Source organism: Nicotiana tomentosiformis, chromosome 9 (genome assembly GCF_000390325.3).
Source record: "Nicotiana tomentosiformis chromosome 9, ASM39032v3, whole genome shotgun sequence".
Lineage (NCBI taxonomy): Eukaryota > Viridiplantae > Streptophyta > Magnoliopsida > Solanales > Solanaceae > Nicotiana > Nicotiana tomentosiformis.
Window position 1 is genome coordinate 64,735,766 of NC_090820.1, and position 24,906 is coordinate 64,760,671.

Consider the following 24,906-nt stretch of genomic DNA (forward strand, 5'->3'; position numbering starts at 1 on the left):
GTTCGTTTTTTTCGCTTTCTTCCTCCATATCCTTTAATTAAAGAGGAATAATATTGTTCGGTTTGGTTTTTGTGGGTTAGAGTCCATGAACAAACTTGATTATTAAGTAGTGCAGATTTTTTTTGTGTGGAGAATGTTGTGTTAGGCTTAGAGATTGACAGATTTTATGGTTGTTGCTGAACTCAAGAGATGCTCCTGCCGAGGCAGCTGTTGAGAAGATTGAAATGACAGCGGTTTGGGAATTTTTCACTTTCGTTGTAAGATTTGTCTTAATCTTCTTTTATTTGCTTTTTCCTGCTTCGTTTTTACTACTTTTATTACAAGACAAATCATAGTTCTAATCCTCCTACCTTTGTAAGTTTGTACAATTTCTCAAAGTAGTATTTTCCTTGACATTGATACAGACATGTTAATATGTTATTTTATAATGTTATGCACATCATTTATGTTGTATAATATGTACTCCCTCGGTTTTATTTTATATGGATCAGTATAGGCATTGAGTTTAAGAATCTTTTTTAAAAGTGTGATGTATAATATTTCTGTGCATAATATGTACTCCTTTAACTTTCTTTTCATATAATTAAACCTGTTTAGTTATGCTTAGTTAAGCAAGAAAAGAATTTTGTTTACAATCATGGATCTTAAATATGCAATGATTTTTCTAGAGAAATCTTTTATACGGAGCGATTTTCCCTTCAAGATATGCACCAAAATTTTCCGAGCGAGGATTTTTGGATACCAGATGTTTATACCGAAAAAATATTTTTTTACTATAAACAAAAGTTTCATTTTCTTAACAGAAAACCGTTCTTAAAAGTCCAGAAATAGCAAAACTCGGAACTCCTTCGAAATGTATACTACCAGGGGTTGCGCATTTGCGGTATTTTAACCACTTCTGCGGACACGCTTCTGCGACGAGTCCAAACTCCCCCCATTTTTGCTCCTGCGGTAAATCACCCGCATCTGTGACCTCGCAGGTGCGACAAAGTCTTCGCACCTGCACAACCTGCCCTGCCCTTCACTCCTGGCCGCTTCTGCGATGGTCCTTGCGCACCTGCGATCAAAGCTTCGCAGTTGCGGTTACACCAGAAGCAAAATTTCCAGATTTTCCTAAGTCTAATGTTTTGATCCGTTAACCATCTAAAACTCACATGAGGCCCCCGGGACCTCAACAAAATATATCAACAAGTCCTAAAAAAAAAAGAGTTCACATAAAATAGAATGGATGGAGTATATTTCTCTGCCATTCTGCAAGTGTTTTTTGTAAAAAGAAAGAGTATAATGATTAAGAAAGAGTATGTGGCATTCCATATTTCCAGTAATATCATTTTTCTTTTATCTCCTTTTTTTTTTACTATCTTTCTTTTTCCCGTCCATTTTGAGTAGTAACTTATTAAAATAAATGGTTCAATTGCCATTTTGAAAGAACACGCCTCTTCCCATCCATTGTTAGTAGTCATTTGTGTTTTAACTTCCCATAAATTACTGCTCAAATATAACGTGCATCCCCTCTTAATTAACCTATTTAACGTCTTTACTTACAAAGTAGTACTTCATAAACAACCTTCTTATATTCCAAAAAAAATAAACAAAGAAACGTTCACTCGTACAAGAAGTCAGCGTCAAAAAATCTTCAGATGGGGAAAGAGGCGAAGGCTATGAATAAGCGTTCCATTGAGAGTACTTTTGCCGCCATAGCTGTTCGTTTTTTCGCTTTCTTCCTCCATATCCTTTAATTAAAGAGGAATAATATTGTTCGGTTTGGTTTTTGTGGGTTAGAGTCCATGAACAAACTTGATTATTAAGTAGTGCAGATTTTTTTTGTGTGGAGAATGTTGTGTTAGGCTTAGAGATTGACAGATTTTATGGTTGTTGCTGAACTCAAGAGATGCTCCTGCCGAGGCAGCTGTTGAGAAGATTGAAATGACAGCGGTTTGGGAATTTTTCACTTTCGTTGTAAGATTTGTCTTAATCTTCTTTTATTTGCTTTTTCCTGCTTCGTTTTTACTACTTTTATTACAAGACAAATCATAGTTCTAATCCTCCTACCTTTGTAAGTTTGTACAATTTCTCAAAGTAGTATTTTCCTTGACATTGATACAGACATGTTAATATGTTATTTTATAATGTTATGCACATCATTTATGTTGTATAATATGTACTCCCTCGGTTTTATTTTATATGGATCAGTATAGGCATTGAGTTTAAGAATCTTTTTTAAAAGTGTGATGTATAATATTTCTGTGCATAATATGTACTCCTTTAACTTTCTTTTCATATAATTAAACCTGTTTAGTTATGCTTAGTTAAGCAAGAAAAGAATTTTGTTTACAATCATGGATCTTAAATATGCAATGATTTTTCTAGAGAAATCTTTTATACGGAGCGATTTTCCCTTCAAGATATGCACCAAAATTTTCCGAGCGAGGATTTTTGGATACCAGATGTTTATACCGAAAAAATATTTTTTTACTATAAACAAAAGTTTCATTTTCTTAACAGAAAACCGTTCTTAAAAGTCCAGAAATAGCAAAACTCGGAACTCCTTCGAAATGTATACTACCAGGGGTTGCGCATTTGCGGTATTTTAACCACTTCTGCGGACACGCTTCTGCGACGAGTCCAAACTCCCCCCATTTTTGCTCCTGCGGTAAATCACCCGCATCTGTGACCTCGCAGGTGCGACAAAGTCTTCGCACCTGCACAACCTGCCCTGCCCTTCACTCCTGGCCGCTTCTGCGATGGTCCTTGCGCACCTGCGATCAAAGCTTCGCAGTTGCGGTTACACCAGAAGCAAAATTTCCAGATTTTCCTAAGTCTAATGTTTTGATCCGTTAACCATCTAAAACTCACATGAGGCCCCCGGGACCTCAACAAAATATATCAACAAGTCCTAAAAAAAAAAGAGTTCACATAAAATAGAATGGATGGAGTATATTTCTCTGCCATTCTGCAAGTGTTTTTTGTAAAAAGAAAGAGTATAATGATTAAGAAAGAGTATGTGGCATTCCATATTTCCAGTAATATCATTTTTCTTTTATCTCCTTTTTTTTTTACTATCTTTCTTTTTCCCGTCCATTTTGAGTAGTAACTTATTAAAATAAATGGTTCAATTGCCATTTTGAAAGAACACGCCTCTTCCCATCCATTGTTAGTAGTCATTTGTGTTTTAACTTCCCATAAATTACTGCTCAAATATAACGTGCATCCCCTCTTAATGAACCTATTTAACGTCTTTACTTACAAAGTAGTACTTCATAAACAACCTTCTTATATTCCAAAAAAAATAAACAAAGAAACGTTCACTCGTACAAGAAGTCAGCGTCAAAAAATCTTCAGATGGGGAAAGAGGCGAAGGCTATGAATAAGCGTTCCATTGAGAGTACTTTTGCCGCCATAGCTGTTCCTTTTTTCGCTTTCTTCCTCCATATCCTTTAATTAAAGAGGAATAATATTGTTCGGTTTGGTTTTTGTGGGTTAGAGTCCATGAACATACTTGATTATTAAGTAGTGCAGATTTTTTTTGTGTGGAGAATGTTGTGTTAGGCTTAGAGATTGACAGATTTTATGGTTGTTGCTGAACTCAAGAGATGCTCCTGCCGAGGCAGCTGTTGAGAGGATTGAAATGACAGCGGTTTGGGAATTTTTCACTTTCGTTGTAAGATTTGTCTTAATCTTCTTTTATTTGCTTTTTCCTGCTTCGTTTTTACTACTTTTATTACAAGACAAATCATAGTTCTAATCCTCCTACCTTTGTAAGTTTGTACAATTTCTCAAAGTAGTATTTTCCTTGACATTGATACAGACATGTTAATATGTTATTTTATAATGTTATGCACATCATTTATGTTGTATAATATGTACTCCCTCGGTTTTATTTTTTATGGATCAGTATAGGCATTGAGTTTAAGAATCTTTTTTAAAAGTGTGATGTATAATATTTCTGTGCATAATATGTACTCCTTTAACTTTCTTTTCATATAATTAAACCTGTTTAGTTATGCTTAGTTAAGCAAGAAAAGAATTTTGTTTACAATCATGGATCTTAAATATGCAATGATTTTTCTAGAGAAATCTTTTATACGGAGCGATTTTCCCTTCAAGATATGCACCAAAATTTTCCGAGCGAGGATTTTTGGATACCAGATGTTTATACCGAAAAAATATTTTTTTACTATAAACAAAAGTTTCATTTTCTTAACAGAAAACCGTTCTTAAAAGTCCAGAAATAGCAAAACTCGGAACTCCTTCGAAATGTATACTACCAGGGGTTGCGCATTTGCGGTATTTTAACCACTTCTGCGGACACGCTTCTGCGACGAGTCCAAACTCCCCCCATTTTTGCTCCTGCGGTAAATCACCCGCATCTGTGACCTCGCAGGTGCGACAAAGTCTTCGCACCTGCACAACCTGCCCTGCCCTTCACTCCTGGCCGCTTCTGCGATGGTCCTTGCGCACCTGCGATCAAAGCTTCGCAGTTGCGGTTACACCAGAAGCAAAATTTCCAGATTTTCCTAAGTCTAATGTTTTGATCCGTTAACCATCTAAAACTCACATGAGGCCCCCGGGACCTCAACAAAATATATCAACAAGTCCTAAAAAAAAAAGAGTTCACATAAAATAGAATGGATGGAGTATATTTCTCTGCCATTCTGCAAGTGTTTTTTGTAAAAAGAAAGAGTATAATGATTAAGAAAGAGTATGTGGCATTCCATATTTCCAGTAATATCATTTTTCTTTTATCTCCTTTTTTTTTTACTATCTTTCTTTTTCCCGTCCATTTTGAGTAGTAACTTATTAAAATAAATGGTTCAATTGCCATTTTGAAAGAACACGCCTCTTCCCATCCATTGTTAGTAGTCATTTGTGTTTTAACTTCCCATAAATTACTGCTCAAATATAACGTGCATCCCCTCTTAATGAACCTATTTAACGTCTTTACTTACAAAGTAGTACTTCATAAACAACCTTCTTATATTCCAAAAAAAATAAACAAAGAAACGTTCACTCGTACAAGAAGTCAGCGTCAAAAAATCTTCAGATGGGGAAAGAGGCGAAGGCTATGAATAAGCGTTCCATTGAGAGTACTTTTGCCGCCATAGCTGTTCCTTTTTTCGCTTTCTTCCTCCATATCCTTTAATTAAAGAGGAATAATATTGTTCGGTTTGGTTTTTGTGGGTTAGAGTCCATGAACATACTTGATTATTAAGTAGTGCAGATTTTTTTTGTGTGGAGAATGTTGTGTTAGGCTTAGAGATTGACAGATTTTATGGTTGTTGCTGAACTCAAGAGATGCTCCTGCCGAGGCAGCTGTTGAGAGGATTGAAATGACAGCGGTTTGGGAATTTTTCACTTTCGTTGTAAGATTTGTCTTAATCTTCTTTTATTTGCTTTTTCCTGCTTCGTTTTTACTACTTTTATTACAAGACAAATCATAGTTCTAATCCTCCTACCTTTGTAAGTTTGTACAATTTCTCAAAGTAGTATTTTCCTTGACATTGATACAGACATGTTAATATGTTATTTTATAATGTTATGCACATCATTTATGTTGTATAATATGTACTCCCTCGGTTTTATTTTTTATGGATCAGTATAGGCATTGAGTTTAAGAATCTTTTTTAAAAGTGTGATGTATAATATTTCTGTGCATAATATGTACTCCTTTAACTTTCTTTTCATATAATTAAACCTGTTTAGTTATGCTTAGTTAAGCAAGAAAAGAATTTTGTTTACAATCATGGATCTTAAATATGCAATGATTTTTCTAGAGAAATCTTTTATACGGAGCGATTTTCCCTTCAAGATATGCACCAAAATTTTCCGAGCGAGGATTTTTGGATACCAGATGTTTATACCGAAAAAATATTTTTTTACTATAAACAAAAGTTTCATTTTCTTAACAGAAAACCGTTCTTAAAAGTCCAGAAATAGCAAAACTCGGAACTCCTTCGAAATGTATACTACCAGGGGTTGCGCATTTGCGGTATTTTAACCACTTCTGCGGACACGCTTCTGCGACGAGTCCAAACTCCCCCCATTTTTGCTCCTGCGGTAAATCACCCGCATCTGTGACCTCGCAGGTGCGACAAAGTCTTCGCACCTGCACAACCTGCCCTGCCCTTCACTCCTGGCCGCTTCTGCGATGGTCCTTGCGCACCTGCGATCAAAGCTTCGCAGTTGCGGTTACACCAGAAGCAAAATTTCCAGATTTTCCTAAGTCTAATGTTTTGATCCGTTAACCATCTAAAACTCACATGAGGCCCCCGGGACCTCAACAAAATATATCAACAAGTCCTAAAAAAAAAAGAGTTCACATAAAATAGAATGGATGGAGTATATTTCTCTGCCATTCTGCAAGTGCTTTTTGTAAAAAGAAAGAGTATAATGATTAAGAAAGAGTATGTGGCATTCCATATTTCCAGTAATATCATTTTTCTTTTATCTCCTTTTTTTTTTACTATCTTTCTTTTTCCCGTCCATTTTGAGTAGTAACTTATTAAAATAAATGGTTCAATTGCCATTTTGAAAGAACACGCCTCTTCCCATCCATTGTTAGTAGTCATTTGTGTTTTAACTTCCCATAAATTACTGCTCAAATATAACGTGCATCCCCTCTTAATTAACCTATTTAACGTCTTTACTTACAAAGTAGTACTTCATAAACAACCTTCTTATATTCCAAAAAAAATAAACAAAGAAACGTTCACTCGTACAAGAAGTCAGCGTCAAAAAATCTTCAGATGGGGAAAGAGGCGAAGGCTATGAATAAGCGTTCCATTGAGAGTACTTTTGCCGCCATAGCTGTTCGTTTTTTTCGCTTTCTTCCTCCATATCCTTTAATTAAAGAGGAATAATATTGTTCGGTTTGGTTTTTGTGGGTTAGAGTCCATGAACAAACTTGATTATTAAGTAGTGCAGATTTTTTTTGTGTGGAGAATGTTGTGTTAGGCTTAGAGATTGACAGATTTTATGGTTGTTGCTGAACTCAAGAGATGCTCCTGCCGAGGCAGCTGTTGAGAAGATTGAAATGACAGCGGTTTGGGAATTTTTCACTTTCGTTGTAAGATTTGTCTTAATCTTCTTTTATTTGCTTTTTCCTGCTTCGTTTTTACTACTTTTATTACAAGACAAATCATAGTTCTAATCCTCCTACCTTTGTAAGTTTGTACAATTTCTCAAAGTAGTATTTTCCTTGACATTGATACAGACATGTTAATATGTTATTTTATAATGTTATGCACATCATTTATGTTGTATAATATGTACTCCCTCGGTTTTATTTTATATGGATCAGTATAGGCATTGAGTTTAAGAATCTTTTTTAAAAGTGTGATGTATAATATTTCTGTGCATAATATGTACTCCTTTAACTTTCTTTTCATATAATTAAACCTGTTTAGTTATGCTTAGTTAAGCAAGAAAAGAATTTTGTTTACAATCATGGATCTTAAATATGCAATGATTTTTCTAGAGAAATCTTTTATACGGAGCGATTTTCCCTTCAAGATATGCACCAAAATTTTCCGAGCGAGGATTTTTGGATACCAGATGTTTATACCGAAAAAATATTTTTTTACTATAAACAAAAGTTTCATTTTCTTAACAGAAAACCGTTCTTAAAAGTCCAGAAATAGCAAAACTCGGAACTCCTTCGAAATGTATACTACCAGGGGTTGCGCATTTGCGGTATTTTAACCACTTCTGCGGACACGCTTCTGCGACGAGTCCAAACTCCCCCCATTTTTGCTCCTGCGGTAAATCACCCGCATCTGTGACCTCGCAGGTGCGACAAAGTCTTCGCACCTGCACAACCTGCCCTGCCCTTCACTCCTGGCCGCTTCTGCGATGGTCCTTGCGCACCTGCGATCAAAGCTTCGCAGTTGCGGTTACACCAGAAGCAAAATTTCCAGATTTTCCTAAGTCTAATGTTTTGATCCGTTAACCATCTAAAACTCACATGAGGCCCCCGGGACCTCAACAAAATATATCAACAAGTCCTAAAAAAAAAAGAGTTCACATAAAATAGAATGGATGGAGTATATTTCTCTGCCATTCTGCAAGTGTTTTTTGTAAAAAGAAAGAGTATAATGATTAAGAAAGAGTATGTGGCATTCCATATTTCCAGTAATATCATTTTTCTTTTATCTCCTTTTTTTTTTACTATCTTTCTTTTTCCCGTCCATTTTGAGTAGTAACTTATTAAAATAAATGGTTCAATTGCCATTTTGAAAGAACACGCCTCTTCCCATCCATTGTTAGTAGTCATTTGTGTTTTAACTTCCCATAAATTACTGCTCAAATATAACGTGCATCCCCTCTTAATTAACCTATTTAACGTCTTTACTTACAAAGTAGTACTTCATAAACAACCTTCTTATATTCCAAAAAAAATAAACAAAGAAACGTTCACTCGTACAAGAAGTCAGCGTCAAAAAATCTTCAGATGGGGAAAGAGGCGAAGGCTATGAATAAGCGTTCCATTGAGAGTACTTTTGCCGCCATAGCTGTTCGTTTTTTCGCTTTCTTCCTCCATATCCTTTAATTAAAGAGGAATAATATTGTTCGGTTTGGTTTTTGTGGGTTAGAGTCCATGAACAAACTTGATTATTAAGTAGTGCAGATTTTTTTTGTGTGGAGAATGTTGTGTTAGGCTTAGAGATTGACAGATTTTATGGTTGTTGCTGAACTCAAGAGATGCTCCTGCCGAGGCAGCTGTTGAGAAGATTGAAATGACAGCGGTTTGGGAATTTTTCACTTTCGTTGTAAGATTTGTCTTAATCTTCTTTTATTTGCTTTTTCCTGCTTCGTTTTTACTACTTTTATTACAAGACAAATCATAGTTCTAATCCTCCTACCTTTGTAAGTTTGTACAATTTCTCAAAGTAGTATTTTCCTTGACATTGATACAGACATGTTAATATGTTATTTTTCAATGTTATGCACATCATTTATGTTGTATAATATGTACTCCCTCGGTTTTATTTTATATGGATCAGTATAGGCATTGAGTTTAAGAATCTTTTTTAAAAGTGTGATGTATAATATTTCTGTGCATAATATGTACTCCTTTAACTTTCTTTTCATATAATTAAACCTGTTTAGTTATGCTTAGTTAAGCAAGAAAAGAATTTTGTTTACAATCATGGATCTTAAATATGCAATGATTTTTCTAGAGAAATCTTTTATACGGAGCGATTTTCCCTTCAAGATATGCACCAAAATTTTCCGAGCGAGGATTTTTGGATACCAGATGTTTATACCGAAAAAATATTTTTTTACTATAAACAAAAGTTTCATTTTCTTAACAGAAAACCGTTCTTAAAAGTCCAGAAATAGCAAAACTCGGAACTCCTTCGAAATGTATACTACCAGGGGTTGCGCATTTGCGGTATTTTAACCACTTCTGCGGACACGCTTCTGCGACGAGTCCAAACTCCCCCCATTTTTGCTCCTGCGGTAAATCACCCGCATCTGTGACCTCGCAGGTGCGACAAAGTCTTCGCACCTGCACAACCTGCCCTGCCCTTCACTCCTGGCCGCTTCTGCGATGGTCCTTGCGCACCTGCGATCAAAGCTTCGCAGTTGCGGTTACACCAGAAGCAAAATTTCCAGATTTTCCTAAGTCTAATGTTTTGATCCGTTAACCATCTAAAACTCACATGAGGCCCCCGGGACCTCAACAAAATATATCAACAAGTCCTAAAAAAAAAAGAGTTCACATAAAATAGAATGGATGGAGTATATTTCTCTGCCATTCTGCAAGTGTTTTTTGTAAAAAGAAAGAGTATAATGATTAAGAAAGAGTATGTGGCATTCCATATTTCCAGTAATATCATTTTTCTTTTATCTCCTTTTTTTTTTACTATCTTTCTTTTTCCCGTCCATTTTGAGTAGTAACTTATTAAAATAAATGGTTCAATTGCCATTTTGAAAGAACACGCCTCTTCCCATCCATTGTTAGTAGTCATTTGTGTTTTAACTTCCCATAAATTACTGCTCAAATATAACGTGCATCCCCTCTTAATTAACCTATTTAACGTCTTTACTTACAAAGTAGTACTTCATAAACAACCTTCTTATATTCCAAAAAAAATAAACAAAGAAACGTTCACTCGTACAAGAAGTCAGCGTCAAAAAATCTTCAGATGGGGAAAGAGGCGAAGGCTATGAATAAGCGTTCCATTGAGAGTACTTTTGCCGCCATAGCTGTTCGTTTTTTCGCTTTCTTCCTCCATATCCTTTAATTAAAGAGGAATAATATTGTTCGGTTTGGTTTTTGTGGGTTAGAGTCCATGAACAAACTTGATTATTAAGTAGTGCAGATTTTTTTTGTGTGGAGAATGTTGTGTTAGGCTTAGAGATTGACAGATTTTATGGTTGTTGCTGAACTCAAGAGATGCTCCTGCCGAGGCAGCTGTTGAGAAGATTGAAATGACAGCGGTTTGGGAATTTTTCACTTTCGTTGTAAGATTTGTCTTAATCTTCTTTTATTTGCTTTTTCCTGCTTCGTTTTTACTACTTTTATTACAAGACAAATCATAGTTCTAATCCTCCTACCTTTGTAAGTTTGTACAATTTCTCAAAGTAGTATTTTCCTTGACATTGATACAGACATGTTAATATGTTATTTTACAATGTTATGCACATCATTTATGTTGTATAATATGTACTTCCCTCGGTTTTATTTTATATGGATCAGTATAGGCATTGAGTTTAAGAATCTTTTTTAAAAGTGTGATGTATAATATTTCTGTGCATAATATGTACTCCTTTAACTTTCTTTTCATATAATTAAACCTGTTTAGTTATGCTTAGTTAAGCAAGAAAAGAATTTTTTTTACAATCATGGATCTTAAATATGCAATGATTTTTCTAGAGAAATCTTTTATACGGAGCGATTTTCCCTTCAAGATATGCACCAAAATTTTCCGAGCGAGGATTTTTGGATACCAGATGTTTATACCGAAAAACTATTTTTTTACTATAAACAAAAGTTTCATTTTCTTAACAGAAAACCGTTCTTAAAAGTCCAGAAATAGCAAAACTCGAAACTCCTTCGAAATGTATACTACCAGGGGTTGCGCATTTGCGGTATTTTAACCACTTCTGCGGACACGCTTCTGCGACGAGTCCAAACTCCCCCCATTTTTGCTCCTGCGGTAAATCACCCGCATCTGTGACCTCGCAGGTGCGACAAAGTCTTCGCACCTGCACAACCTGCCCTGCCCTTCACTCCTGGCCGCTTCTGCGATGGTCCTTGCGCGCCTGCGATCAAAGCTTCGCAGTTGCGGTTACACCAGAAGCAAAATTTCCAGATTTTCCTAAGTCTAATGTTTTGATCCGTTAACCATCTAAAACTCACATGAGGCCCCCGGGACCTCAACAAAATATATCAACAAGTCCTAAAAAAAAAAGAGTTCACATAAAATAGAATGGATGGAGTATATTTCTCTGCCATTCTGCAAGTGTTTTTTGTAAAAAGAAAGAGTATAATGATTAAGAAAGAGTATGTGGCATTCCATATTTCCAGTAATATCATTTTTCTTTTATCTCCTTTTTTTTTTACTATCTTTCTTTTTCCCGTCCATTTTGAGTAGTAACTTATTAAAATAAATGGTTCAATTGCCATTTTGAAAGAACACGCCTCTTCCCATCCATTGTTAGTAGTCATTTGTGTTTTAACTTCCCATAAATTACTGCTCAAATATAACGTGCATCCCCTCTTAATTAACCTATTTAACGTCTTTACTTACAAAGTAGTACTTCATAAACAACCTTCTTATATTCCAAAAAAAATAAACAAAGAAACGTTCACTCGTACAAGAAGTCAGCGTCAAAAAATCTTCAGATGGGGAAAGAGGCGAAGGCTATGAATAAGCGTTCCATTGAGAGTACTTTTGCCGCCATAGCTGTTCCTTTTTTCGCTTTCTTCCTCCATATCCTTTAATTAAAGAGGAATAATATTGTTCGGTTTGGTTTTTGTGGGTTAGAGTCCATGAACAAACTTGATTATTAAGTAGTGCAGATTTTTTTTGTGTGGAGAATGTTGTGTTAGGCTTAGAGATTGACAGATTTTATGGTTGTTGCTGAACTCAAGAGATGCTCCTGCCGAGGCAGCTGTTGAGAAGATTGAAATGACAGCGGTTTGGGAATTTTTCACTTTCGTTGTAAGATTTGTCTTAATCTTCTTTTATTTGCTTTTTCCTGCTTCGTTTTTACTACTTTTATTACAAGACAAATCATAGTTCTAATCCTCCTACCTTTGTAAGTTTGTACAATTTCTCAAAGTAGTATTTTCCTTGACATTGATACAGACATGTTAATATGTTATTTTTCAATGTTATGCACATCATTTATGTTGTATAATATGTACTCCCTCGGTTTTATTTTATATGGATCAGTATAGGCATTGAGTTTAAGAATCTTTTTTAAAAGTGTGATGTATAATATTTCTGTGCATAATATGTACTCCTTTAACTTTCTTTTCATATAATTAAACCTGTTTAGTTATGCTTAGTTAAGCAAGAAAAGAATTTTTTTTACAATCATGGATCTTAAATATGCAATGATTTTTCTAGAGAAATCTTTTATACGGAGCGATTTTCCCTTCAAGATATGCACCAAAATTTTCCGAGCGAGGATTTTTGGATACCAGATGTTTATACCGAAAAAATATTTTTTTACTATAAACAAAAGTTTCATTTTCTTAACAGAAAACCGTTCTTAAAAGTCCAGAAATAGCAAAACTCGGAACTCCTTCGAAATGTATACTACCAGGGGTTGCGCATTTGCGGTATTTTAACCACTTCTGCGGACACGCTTCTGCGACGAGTCCAAACTCCCCCCATTTTTGCTCCTGCGGTAAATCACCCGCATCTGTGACCTCGCAGGTGCGACAAAGTCTTCGCACCTGCACAACCTGCCCTGCCCTTCACTCCTGGCCGCTTCTGCGATGGTCCTTGCGCACCTGCGATCAAAGCTTCGCAGTTGCGGTTACACCAGAAGCAAAATTTCCAGATTTTCCTAAGTCTAATGTTTTGATCCGTTAACCATCTAAAACTCACATGAGGCCCCCGGGACCTCAACAAAATATATCAACAAGTCCTAAAAAAAAAAGAGTTCACATAAAATAGAATGGATGGAGTATATTTCTCTGCCATTCTGCAAGTGTTTTTTGTAAAAAGAAAGAGTATAATGATTAAGAAAGAGTATGTGGCATTCCATATTTCCAGTAATATCATTTTTCTTTTATCTCCTTTTTTTTTTTACTATCTTTCTTTTTCCCGTCCATTTTGAGTAGTAACTTATTAAAATAAATGGTTCAATTGCCATTTTGAAAGAACACGCCTCTTCCCATCCATTGTTAGTAGTCATTTGTGTTTTAACTTCCCATAAATTACTGCTCAAATATAACGTGCATCCCCTCTTAATGAACCTATTTAACGTCTTTACTTACAAAGTAGTACTTCATAAACAACCTTCTTATATTCCAAAAAAAATAAACAAAGAAACGTTCACTCGTACAAGAAGTCAGCGTCAAAAAATCTTCAGATGGGGAAAGAGGCGAAGGCTATGAATAAGCGTTCCATTGAGAGTACTTTTGCCGCCATAGCTGTTCCTTTTTTCGCTTTCTTCCTCCATATCCTTTAATTAAAGAGGAATAATATTGTTCGGTTTGGTTTTTGTGGGTTAGAGTCCATGAACAAACTTGATTATTAAGTAGTGCAGATTTTTTTTGTGTGGAGAATGTTGTGTTAGGCTTAGAGATTGACAGATTTTATGGTTGTTGCTGAACTCAAGAGATGCTCCTGCCGAGGCAGCTGTTGAGAAGATTGAAATGACAGCGGTTTGGGAATTTTTCACTTTCGTTGTAAGATTTGTCTTAATCTTCTTTTATTTGCTTTTTCCTGCTTCGTTTTTACTACTTTTATTACAAGACAAATCATAGTTCTAATCCTCCTACCTTTGTAAGTTTGTACAATTTCTCAAAGTAGTATTTTCCTTGACATTGATACAGACATGTTAATATGTTATTTTCCAATGTTATGCACATCATTATGTTGTATAATATGTACTCCCTCGGTTTTATTTTATATGGATCAGTATAGGCATTGAGTTTAAGAATCTTTTTTAAAAGTGTGATGTATAACATTTCTGTGCATAATATGTACTCCTTTAACTTTCTTTTCATAAAATTAAACCTGTTTAGTTATGCTTAGTTAAGCAAGAAAAGAATTTTTTTTACAATCATGGATCTTAAATATGCAATGATTTTTCTAGAGAAATCTTTTATACGGAGCGATTTTCCCTTCAAGATATGCACCAAAATTTTCCGAGCGAGGATTTTTGGATACCAGATGTTTATACCGAAAAAATATTTTTTTACTATAAACAAAAGTTTCATTTTCTTAACAGAAAACCGTTCTTAAAAGTCCAGAAATAGCAAAACTCGGAACTCCTTCGAAATGTATACTACCAGGGGTTGCGCATTTGCGGTATTTTAACCACTTCTGCGGACACGCTTCTGCGACGAGTCCAAACTCCCCCCATTTTTGCTCCTGCGGTAAATCACCCGCATCTGTGACCTCGCAGGTGCGACAAAGTCTTCGCACCTGCACAACCTGCCCTGCCCTTCACTCCTGGCCGCTTCTGCGATGGTCCTTGCGCACCTGCGATCAAAGCTTCGCAGTTGCGGTTACACCAGAAGTAAAATTTCCAGATTTTCCTAAGTCTAATGTTTTGATCCGTTAACCATCTAAAACTCACATGAGGCCCCCGGGACCTCAACAAAATATATCAACAAGTCCTAAAAAAAAAAAGAGTTCACATAAAATAGAATGGATGGAGTATATTTCTCTGCCATTCTGCAAGTGTTTTTTGTAAAAAGAAAGAGTATAATGATTAAGAAAGAGTATGTGGCATTCCATATTTCCAGTAATATCATTTTTCTTTTATCTCCTTTTTTTTTTACTATCTTTCTTTTTCCCGTCCATTTTGAGTAGTAACTTATTAAAATAAATGGTTCAATTGCCATTTTGAAAGAACACGCCTCTTCCCATCCATTGTTAGTAGTCATTTGTGTTTTAACTTCCCATAAATTACTGCTCAAATATAACGTGCATCCCCTCTTAATTAACCTATTTAACGTCTTTACTTACAAAGTAGTACTTCATAAACAACCTTCTTATATTCCAAAAAAAATAAACAAAGAAACGTTCACTCGTACAAGAAGTCAGCGTCAAAAAATCTTCAGATGGGGAAAGAGGCGAAGGCTATGAATAAGCATTCCATTGAGAGTACTTTTGCCGCCATAGCTGTTCCTTTTTTCGCTTTCTTCCTCCATATCCTTTAATTAAAGAGGAATAATATTATTCGGTTTGGTTTTTGTGGGTTAGAGTCCATGAACAAACTTGATTATTAAGTAGTGCAGATTTTTTTTGTGTGGAGAATGTTGTGTTAGGCTTAGAGATTGACAGATTTTATGGTTGTTGCTGAACTCAAGAGATGCTCCTGCCGAGGCAGCTGTTGAGAAGATTGAAATGACAGCGGTTTGGGAATTTTTCACTTTCGTTGTAAGATTTGTCTTAATCTTCTTTTATTTGCTTTTTCCTGCTTCGTTTTTACTACTTTTATTACAAGACAAATCATAGTTCTAATACTCCTACCTTTGTAAGTTTGTACAATTTCTCAAAGTAGTATTTTCCTTGACATTGATACAGACATGTTAATATGTTATTTTCCAATGTTATGCACATCATTTATGTTGTATAATATGTACTCCCTCGGTTTTATTTTATATGGATCAGTATAGGCATTGAGTTTAAGAATCTTTTTTAAAAGTGTGATGTATAATATTTCTGTGCATAATATGTACTCCTTTAACTTTCTTTTCATATAATTAAACCTGTTTAGTTATGCTTAGTTAAGCAAGAAAAGAATTTTTTTTACAATCATGGATCTTAAATATGCAATGATTTTTCTAGAGAAATCTTTTATACGGAGCGATTTTCCCTTCAAGATATGCACCAAAATTTTCCGAGCGAGGATTTTTGGATACCAGATGTTTATACCGAAAAAATATTTTTTTACTATAAACAAAAGTTTCATTTTCTTAACAGAAAACCGTTCTTAAAAGTCCAGAAATAGCAAAACTCGGAACTCCTTCGAAATGTATACTACCAGGGGTTGCGCATTTGCGGTATTTTAACCACTTCTGCGGACACGCTTCTGCGACGAGTCCAAACTCCCCCCATTTTTGCTCCTGCGGTAAATCACCCGCATCTGTGACCTCGCAGGTGCGACAAAGTCTTCGCACCTGCACAACCTGCCCTGCCCTTCACTCCTGGCCGCTTCTGCGATGGTCCTTGCGCACCTGCGATCAAAGCTTCGCAGTTGCGGTTACACCAGAAGCAAAATTTCCAGATTTTCCTAAGTCTAATGTTTTGATCCGTTAACCATCTAAAACTCACATGAGGCCCCCGGGACCTCAACAAAATATATCAACAAGTCCTAAAAAAAAAAAGAGTTCACATAAAATAGAATGGATGGAGTATATTTCTCTGCCATTCTGCAAGTGTTTTTTGTAAAAAGAAAGAGTATAATGATTAAGAAAATATCAAATTTCAAGAGTTTAATGGTCTTATATATTTTCGTAGATGCTTGTATTGGTTAGTGTTTGAAAGGCAATCAGCAACATTACTTTTGAACGGTAAGATGGACGTTTTGTTTCTTATTTTCTCCTTAATTATTTTTTAGCAGAATCATAAAAATATCCTATTTTCCTCATTACTTAAGTTCTTACTTTGATATAAAGTTTCACCTTAGAGGAAAAGTATAATTGCATAAACAGAAGATATCTATGGTTGAATAGTCAAATCGACACACATACTTGCTCTAATCAGTACATACTCAAATCTAAAATACAATGACAAGAGCATTAACAATTCAGGACATTGATATAACAGATGTAATTAATTAATTACTTCACTTTCAAATGCTTAGAGAAGAGAGGTTAAGGAATAACATTATAGAAGATTTTTCTCTGTTAATATGTGTTAACCAATCATAACATGTCATTTACATTGTAATACTATAACACAGTAGAATCGGGAAGAATATTTTCTTAGTAAAGATTGATTTTTCTTTTATAAAATTTAAGACATTACTATTACTTTCTTATAATTTATTTATTTTTTGAGATCGAGTAAATTTACTAGTATATTAGATTTGCGAGGCTTAGTAACCTCCGCCACCCTTACAAAATCGCTTATTAACTCCAAGTTTTCCCAAACTCCTTTCTCATTATCAACTATCCTTCTCTCTTTCCTCACTCACTCACATTCACGAAAGAGAAGTCTGCTCTCCCATGTCCATTTCCTTCACTTGAAAAAATTAACACTTCAGTTAAAACCCACTAAGATTTAAAAAAAATGAACGCAATGAAAAAGATTCGCAAAGGAGAAGATGCGAAATAATTTCAGATACGACCAAAAGCATTTTTCTATCATCAAACTTCTGATCTATGGTAATTCCTCTTCCCCATTCTTTGATTTTGCTTTTCTGTCTTTCTTTCTTCTTGCATGTGAGTTTTAAATTTTTTTTCTCTGTTAATATGTGTTTTCCCTTTATTGATTTTTTCTCTTTCTTTCATCTTGATATTTTTCGATTCTCTACTAAAAGTAATCGAAATTTTGGTAGAATCAATGTATTTTGAAGAAGGATATAACACTCTTTGAAATCGAGATGTAAGTACTCTTTATTCTTTTGCATTAAGTATTTTAGGTTGTCAAATTTTGCTTTTTTGGATATTTTTGTAGGTTAATTTATGTTATTTGTGTCTTCTTAATTGAAATATTTCCTCTCGCATGTATATTTTAGAATTCCTGCGGACCTTAGAGAAGAAGCAATTGAAAGATTTAGCTGCAAGGATTTATTAGTTTTTTATTCCTCTTTCTGCCGTGTGATGTGTTTGCATCAATCTCAATGTACTACATTAGGACGGTTCAAAAAGCACAACTAAAGTAAAACCAGTCAGATTTTTAGTTTTCTTCGTAGTGTTGAATATTAGTTTTTCCTCTTTTTGGGTTTGTAATACAAAATGTGCAGACAATATATTTAGGCTGCCTGAACATCAATTCTGTTTTTCTCAAAAAAGGCTAATGGATCAATAACAAATTTTTTCTTTTATTTGTCAAGTGCTGATACATGCAAATGTATCTTTTTAAAGTATCTTTAATTGTCTTAGTGAACTTAATAGTCGAATGATTTCGACGCTAAAGTAGAAGCATTTATTTATTTTAACAAAGGATTTATTACGAAATGCTTGCTTGCTTCTATTATCTTCTTTAGGAATTTTTGTGTTATCCCTTTCTGTTAAACACTGTTTTGATTCCAATATTAAAGTAAAGCAGATAATATTTTTGTCGTTCTTATTATTGCATATATTTTGTTGCATATACTAGACATCCATAATTCTCTTAACTAAACTATAAAATAGCAGTATACTATCGTCCTAGATAATTATTAAAACTTTAACTTCACTTTTTATTATCTTACAAAATCTTATAATATTATCGCGTTGATAGCTTGCTAAATCGTCCTTTCTCACGGAAATATTGTAGGTTATAATCAACACTCCTGCTTGGAGAAATCCTTATCGGTGGCACTAATCTGATTGTGGATCATCAGTTTCACTTCTGAAAGGTTATATATCAGTACCTTCCAATAGATAAATCTAGGATTGGAATGCATGCTTAGAAATACAACAAAATATTTACTTGGTTTTGTCATGACCCGAAATTTCAACTACGACCCGTGATGGCGTCTAAGGTCCACTTGCTAGGAAGGTCAATATTAGCTACACATTTATTTATTTTAACAAATTTTAAAAGCAAATAAATAAGAAGGTAAAGCTGTAGAACTACAAAATATATAACAAACTACGAACACGCTATCTAGTCTAATCTCAGTATCTGGTGTCACAAGTACATGAGTTGCTAAAAGTGCTATAAGCAAGGTCCGTAATAATATACAACTGTCTGAATAAAATAAATAGTATAAAGATAAGAAGGGGACTTTAGGGTCTGCGAACACCGTGCAGTTCTACCTCAAGTCTCTGGATAATTATAGCCCGAGCAAACCTGCACTAAACACCGTCAGGACCAACACCAGAATCTGTACAAGAAGTGTAGAAGTGTAGTATGAGTACAATCGACCCTATGTACGCTGTAAGTGCCGAGTCTAACCTCGACAAAGTAGTGACGAGACTATAACAAGGCGCTCACTATAAACATGTACGAATATAAGTAAAAACAATAACAGAATAGAGAATCAATGATCAACATGTAAACTGGAGTAGAACATACATAAGAGGGTTCCAGAACAATATTTATGCTCAAATTCACAATACAACATGAATACGGAACAAACAACCAAGAATAATCATGTTATATATATCTTCTCTGTTGCAATACTCAACCCGATCCACACATTTATAACTATACCGTTACGGCGTGCATGCCATATATATACCGTGTGGTGCACTCAGGATCTATTTATAGTGTTAGCTTTAGGTTATGACAACGTGCTCTAACACAAATTGTTAATTTATGCACCTATACAAAACAAGGAGGTGGGAGTGGGGTCCGCAGTTTCCCAAAATTTCTTCAGCTATTATTTTTTGAAACAACTAAAAATATATGTTATCTAGAAATAATTTATATCTATATATAAAAGAGGGCCAATGAGTGCTGACACCTCTCCTAGGCTTGGAAATGTATTTATTTTTTTGGTCATGTTTTTGCCTTTTTCCTCATGTTTCAACTGAACATCTATTTTCCTTTCTTCTAATATAGAAAATGTAACTGTTGTAACAATTTAACTAATGAACGATAACGTTTCAACGATTGAATTGCATTGGTTCATTAGAGATGCAATGTTTGAATTGAAATAGTGGGTCATTACAATTGCTTAAGTGCCTTTTGGGTTGACGCATAGAGTCTTTCCATATAAAACTGATACAGTCGAGTGAGGATCAAGGGGAGAAAAGTGTACGTACAGTATAACTCTGCAAGAACTGACTTCGTTGCTATATTCTAGCACAACCCATTAGAGAATGAAGATCAACTTGTACAGCACTGAGACTTTTCGGGCCAAAAGATTAAATATCAATCAATCACGAGAACTCTACAGAAATAGTTACAATGCAAGAAATTAGCAGAAAACTGACACAAAAGAGTGAGGATTAATAAGAGGTTGACTAGCAAGGAAGGGCGTGAATGAAGAAGAGAATCCAAGGAGGAGAATGATAACGACAACATTTTGCGGCTGGAAGACACGTAATAGCTACAATGGTTACCAAAGAATATTTTGACATTGTATACGGACGGAATGGATTTCAGCCTTGGCATGTCCGGTACGGTTCGAATGGTGGTATATCGAAGTAAGATTCCGAAGGGGGGCACGAACTAACCTAGAGTCCGGTGAGGCCGGTCCGTGTTGAGATCGATATCATATTCAAACTCGAACAAGAATCGAACCATGGCGCGGGTAGATCTATCGTGCTGATAATCCAAAAACCAACCTACATCCACCCGGAATCCATCCGAGGGCTCGAACTAGGATCGGGCTCGAACCAAGATCACGAGTTCGAGCCGAAATCAAGCTCGAACCAAAATCGAGGATTCTAAGCAAGATCGAACTCGCAGGCAAAAGCCGTTGTAATCCCACTAGAGGGAATCTTGACAGAAATTATGAAAAACCTAATTTATCATGGGTCTCCCACTGAATGTTTATTTTATTATACTTGTAGCCAAACCCCTTTACTATAAAAGGGCTTGTTTATCATTCTTGTAGGGCATCCTTTTCAGGGGCCATAGACTATCACAAAATGTATTATTTCCTCTATAAGAAAAAGAGTGATCTTTCTAGTTTCTGAGATTGATTCTATTTCGTAAAATCTTAAATTCACTGTTCATAATTGATTCGCCTGGATTACATTTTTTCCAACCTATATTCATCCCTTTTATTTATCCTAGCATTATGTGTTAAGTTGTACCACATATCTTCGGAACTGCGTATAAATTCAACTCTATCCATTTTTCGGAAAAGCAGTTTGGCGCCCACCGTGGGGCCGAGGATAACAGTGGTCACTTATTTCCGAAAACACCTTCAATTCAGGTTCAGCTACGAATAGCCACCGACCGAATGGCTTCACCGACCGATTACGAAGCTGGCCTTCAAGATGAAACCAACAACTTGGCACTACCCGAGATTCGAGCCGAAATACCACTAGATGTCAATTCACAAATTGCTTTGGAAGCAAACCAGCGTTCCGAATCGGAAAGAAGCATTCAGGGCGGTGCTCGATCCTTAGCCCAAGACACCCAGAACCCATAGGAGATCGGGGCCAGCTTACGCATGATCTTTGAGATGTTGCAAGCCCAGCAATAAGCGATAGCTCGGCTACAGAGCCAAACTCAAGCACAAACAGGCCGGTTTCCAATCCACTTCGAGAGGTCCGGCAGGGGTTACTTCGAGAGGTCACCCCCAGAACAGAGCCTGCCATAGTAAAATCTAACGAGCAGGAATCGGGGACTACTCCCGGAATTACTAAATTTCTCGAGGAACTCACAAAATGAGTCGAAGCCAACGACAAGAGGGTGGAAACGTATAATTCCAGGGTCGATCAAATTCCGGGGGCTCCACCAATGGTAAAAGGGATTGATTCAAAAAAATTCATACAAAAGCCTTTTCCATCGAGTGCGGCACCGAAGCCAATCCCCAAAAAGTTTCGTATGCCCGAAATTCCCAAATATAACGGTACGACCGATCCTAACGAACATGTCACCTCTTACACGTGTGCTATAAAAGGCAACGATTTGGAAGATGATGAGATCGAATCCGTGCTATTGAAAAAGTTCGGGGAAACCCTCTCGAAAGGAGCTATGATTTGGTACCACAATTTACCATAAAATTCCATCGATTCTTTTGCCATGTTAGCAGATTCGTTCGTAAAAGCGCATGCTGGAGCCATAAAGGTTGCAACGAGAAAATCAGACATCTTCAAAGTAAAGAAAAGGCAGGGAGAGATGCTGAGGGAATTCGTATCCCGATTTCAAATGGAACGCATGGAATTACCCCTGGTCACCGACGATTGGGCCGTACAAGCTTTCACCCAAGGGTTGAACGAGCTAAGTTCGACAGCATCACATCGCCTGAAGCAAAATTTGATCGAGTGTCCGACGGTAACTTGGGCATATGTACACAACCGATATCAATCGAAAGTTAGGGTCGAGGATGATCAGTCGGGGACCCCGTACGGACCTGTTCATCAGAAGAGGGCAGTTATTAGTCAAAATCAGATCGACAAAGAGCAAAGGTCAAACAGAGACCGATATCGACCGTACTTCACCGATCGAGTAAACAATGGTTAAACACGCAGCGCACTTCGGAACAGTCAAAGAATTGATCGGGGACAAAATTCTCGGGGGCTTATGAGTAATAGCGGCTTCGACAAATATGCCGAGCCTATAGAAGCACCTCGATTATCAGAATATAACTTCAGCGTTGGTACATCCGCTCTTGTGTCGGCCATCGGACGCATCGAAGACACTAAATGGCCTCGACCAATGCAAACCAATCCTTCCCGGAGAAATCCCAATCAAACGTGCGAATATCATGGTACCCATGGCCACATAACAGAAGATTGCTAGCAACTAAGAGAGGAAATAGCTCGCCTATTTAACAAAGGGCATCTTCGGGAGTTTCTGAGTGATAGGGCAAAGAGCCATTTTAGAAGTAGGGATTTCAGCAAGCAGAACGAGCAAGAAGAACCTCAACACATTATCCACATGATCATCGGTGGCACCGATACCCCCCAAGGACCGATGCTTAAGCGTACAAAAACATCGATGGTGAGGGAAAAGCGATCTCAGACTCAAGATTACGCACCTATGGGGACTTTGTCCTTCGGTGATGAAGATGCAGAGGGGGTCATCCAACCTCACAATGACGCACTGGTAATATCCGTAGTCGTAAATAAAACTAAAATTAAGCGTGTGTTGATCGATCCGGGTAGCTCGACCAATATCATCCGATTGAAGGTAGTAGAGCAGCTCGGCCTGCAGGATCGGATCGTACCTGCAACTCTGGTCCTGAACAGGTTCAATATGGCATGCGAAACCACCAAATGGGAGATCGCCTTACCAATAAACGTGGCCGGAACTGTCCAAGAAATAAAGTTTCACGTGATCGAAGGCGATATGAGGTATAACGCCCTTTTCGGAAGGCCATGGATCCACAACATGAGAGCCGTGCCTTCGACCCTACACCAGGTCCTTAATTTTCCGGCATCGGGAGATGTCAAAATGGTATACGGAGAGCAACCAGCCGCAAAAGAAATGTTTGCCGTCGACAAAGCCAAACCAATATCCTCACTTTCGTCGATCAAAGGATCGGGCACGGAAGGAGAACGAGACACCAAATAGCAATCACAGATAACGACTTTAACCCAGCTAGGCAATCAGAAAGTCGAAGAGGAGGGGGACTAAAGGGTCCCTCGATCTTTCATAATTCCCGATGACTACGATGCCACAAAATCGACGATCGAGGAGCTAGATCAAGTCATATTAATCGAGCGCCGGCCCGAGCAAAAGGTATACTTGAAACGGGGTTGAGCCCTGAACTCAGGAAGAAACTCATTCAATTTCTTATCAATAACATCGATTGTTTCGCCTGGTCCCATTTAGATATAACAGGGATCCCGCTGGACATAACGACGCATCAGCTAAGTTTGGACCATAGGTTCAGATCGGTAAAGCAAAAAAGAAGACCCTAGTCCGATAGAAAGAACGCCTTCATAAAGGATGAGGTAACCAAACTTTTCAAAATAGGGTCCATTCGTGAGGTAAAATATCCCGAATGGTTAGCCAACGTAGTGGTAGTCCCTAAAAAAGGGGACAAACTTAGAATGTGCGTGGACTATAAGGATTTGAACAAAGCATTCCCCAAAGATTCTTTTCCGTTGCCCAACATCGATCGCACGATCGATGCCACGGCCGGCCACGAGATCCTCACTTTTCTCGATGCCTATTCCGGGTATAATCAAATACAAATGAGCCCGGAGGACCAGGAAAAAACTTCATTTGTCACCAAGTATGGAACATATTGTTATAATGTGATGCCCTTCGGGCTAAAAAACGCAGGGGTCACTTACCAACGCCTAGTGAATAAAATGTTCAAAGAACAAATAGGTAAATCAATGTAGGTTTATATTGATGACATGTTAGTCAAATCCCTGCGCGCAGAGGACCATTTAATTCATTTGCAGGAAACGTTCGAGATTCTGAGGAAATACAAAATGAAGCTCAACCCTGAAAAATATGCCTTCGGGGTCGGTTCGGGCAAGTTCCTCGGCTTCATGGTATCACATCGAGGAATAGAGATTAACCCCGATAAAATTAGGGCTGTCAAAGATATCACCGTCGTAGACAATGTGAAGGCCGTGCAAAGACTAACGGGTCGGATCGCCGCCCTAAGCCGATTCATATCGAGATCGTCCGATCGAAGTCATTTTTTTTCTTTACTAAAAAAGAAGAACGATTTTTCTTGGACCCCGGAGTGCCAACAAGCACTGGAAGGACTAAAACGATATCTATCAAGCGCACCACTGCTTCACACTCCAAAAACCGATGAGAAACTTTGTTTGTACTTGGCAGTATCGAAAGTCGCCGTAAGCGGTGTCCTAGTTCGAGAAGAGCAAGGTACGCAATTCCCAGTTTATTATAAAAGTCGAACCTTAGGAGAGGCGAAAACTAGATATCCGCTCCTAGAAAGGTTGGCGCTTGCACTGATAAGCGCCTCAAGGAAGTTAAGGCCATACTTCCAATGTCACCCCATATG

General features: G+C 36.8%; 1 long non-coding RNA gene across 1 annotated transcript; it reads left to right on the plus strand.

Annotated features, from left to right (window-relative positions):
* The first annotated feature begins 17,228 nt into the window (after window positions 1-17,228).
* LOC108945394 (uncharacterized) lies at window positions 17,229-19,630 on the plus strand. The gene is made up of 3 exons (XR_001969546.2): window positions 17,229-17,530; window positions 17,704-17,750; window positions 18,627-19,630. It is a non-coding gene; the product is annotated as an uncharacterized lncRNA (long non-coding RNA).
* The last annotated feature ends 5,276 nt before the right edge of the window (window positions 19,631-24,906 follow it).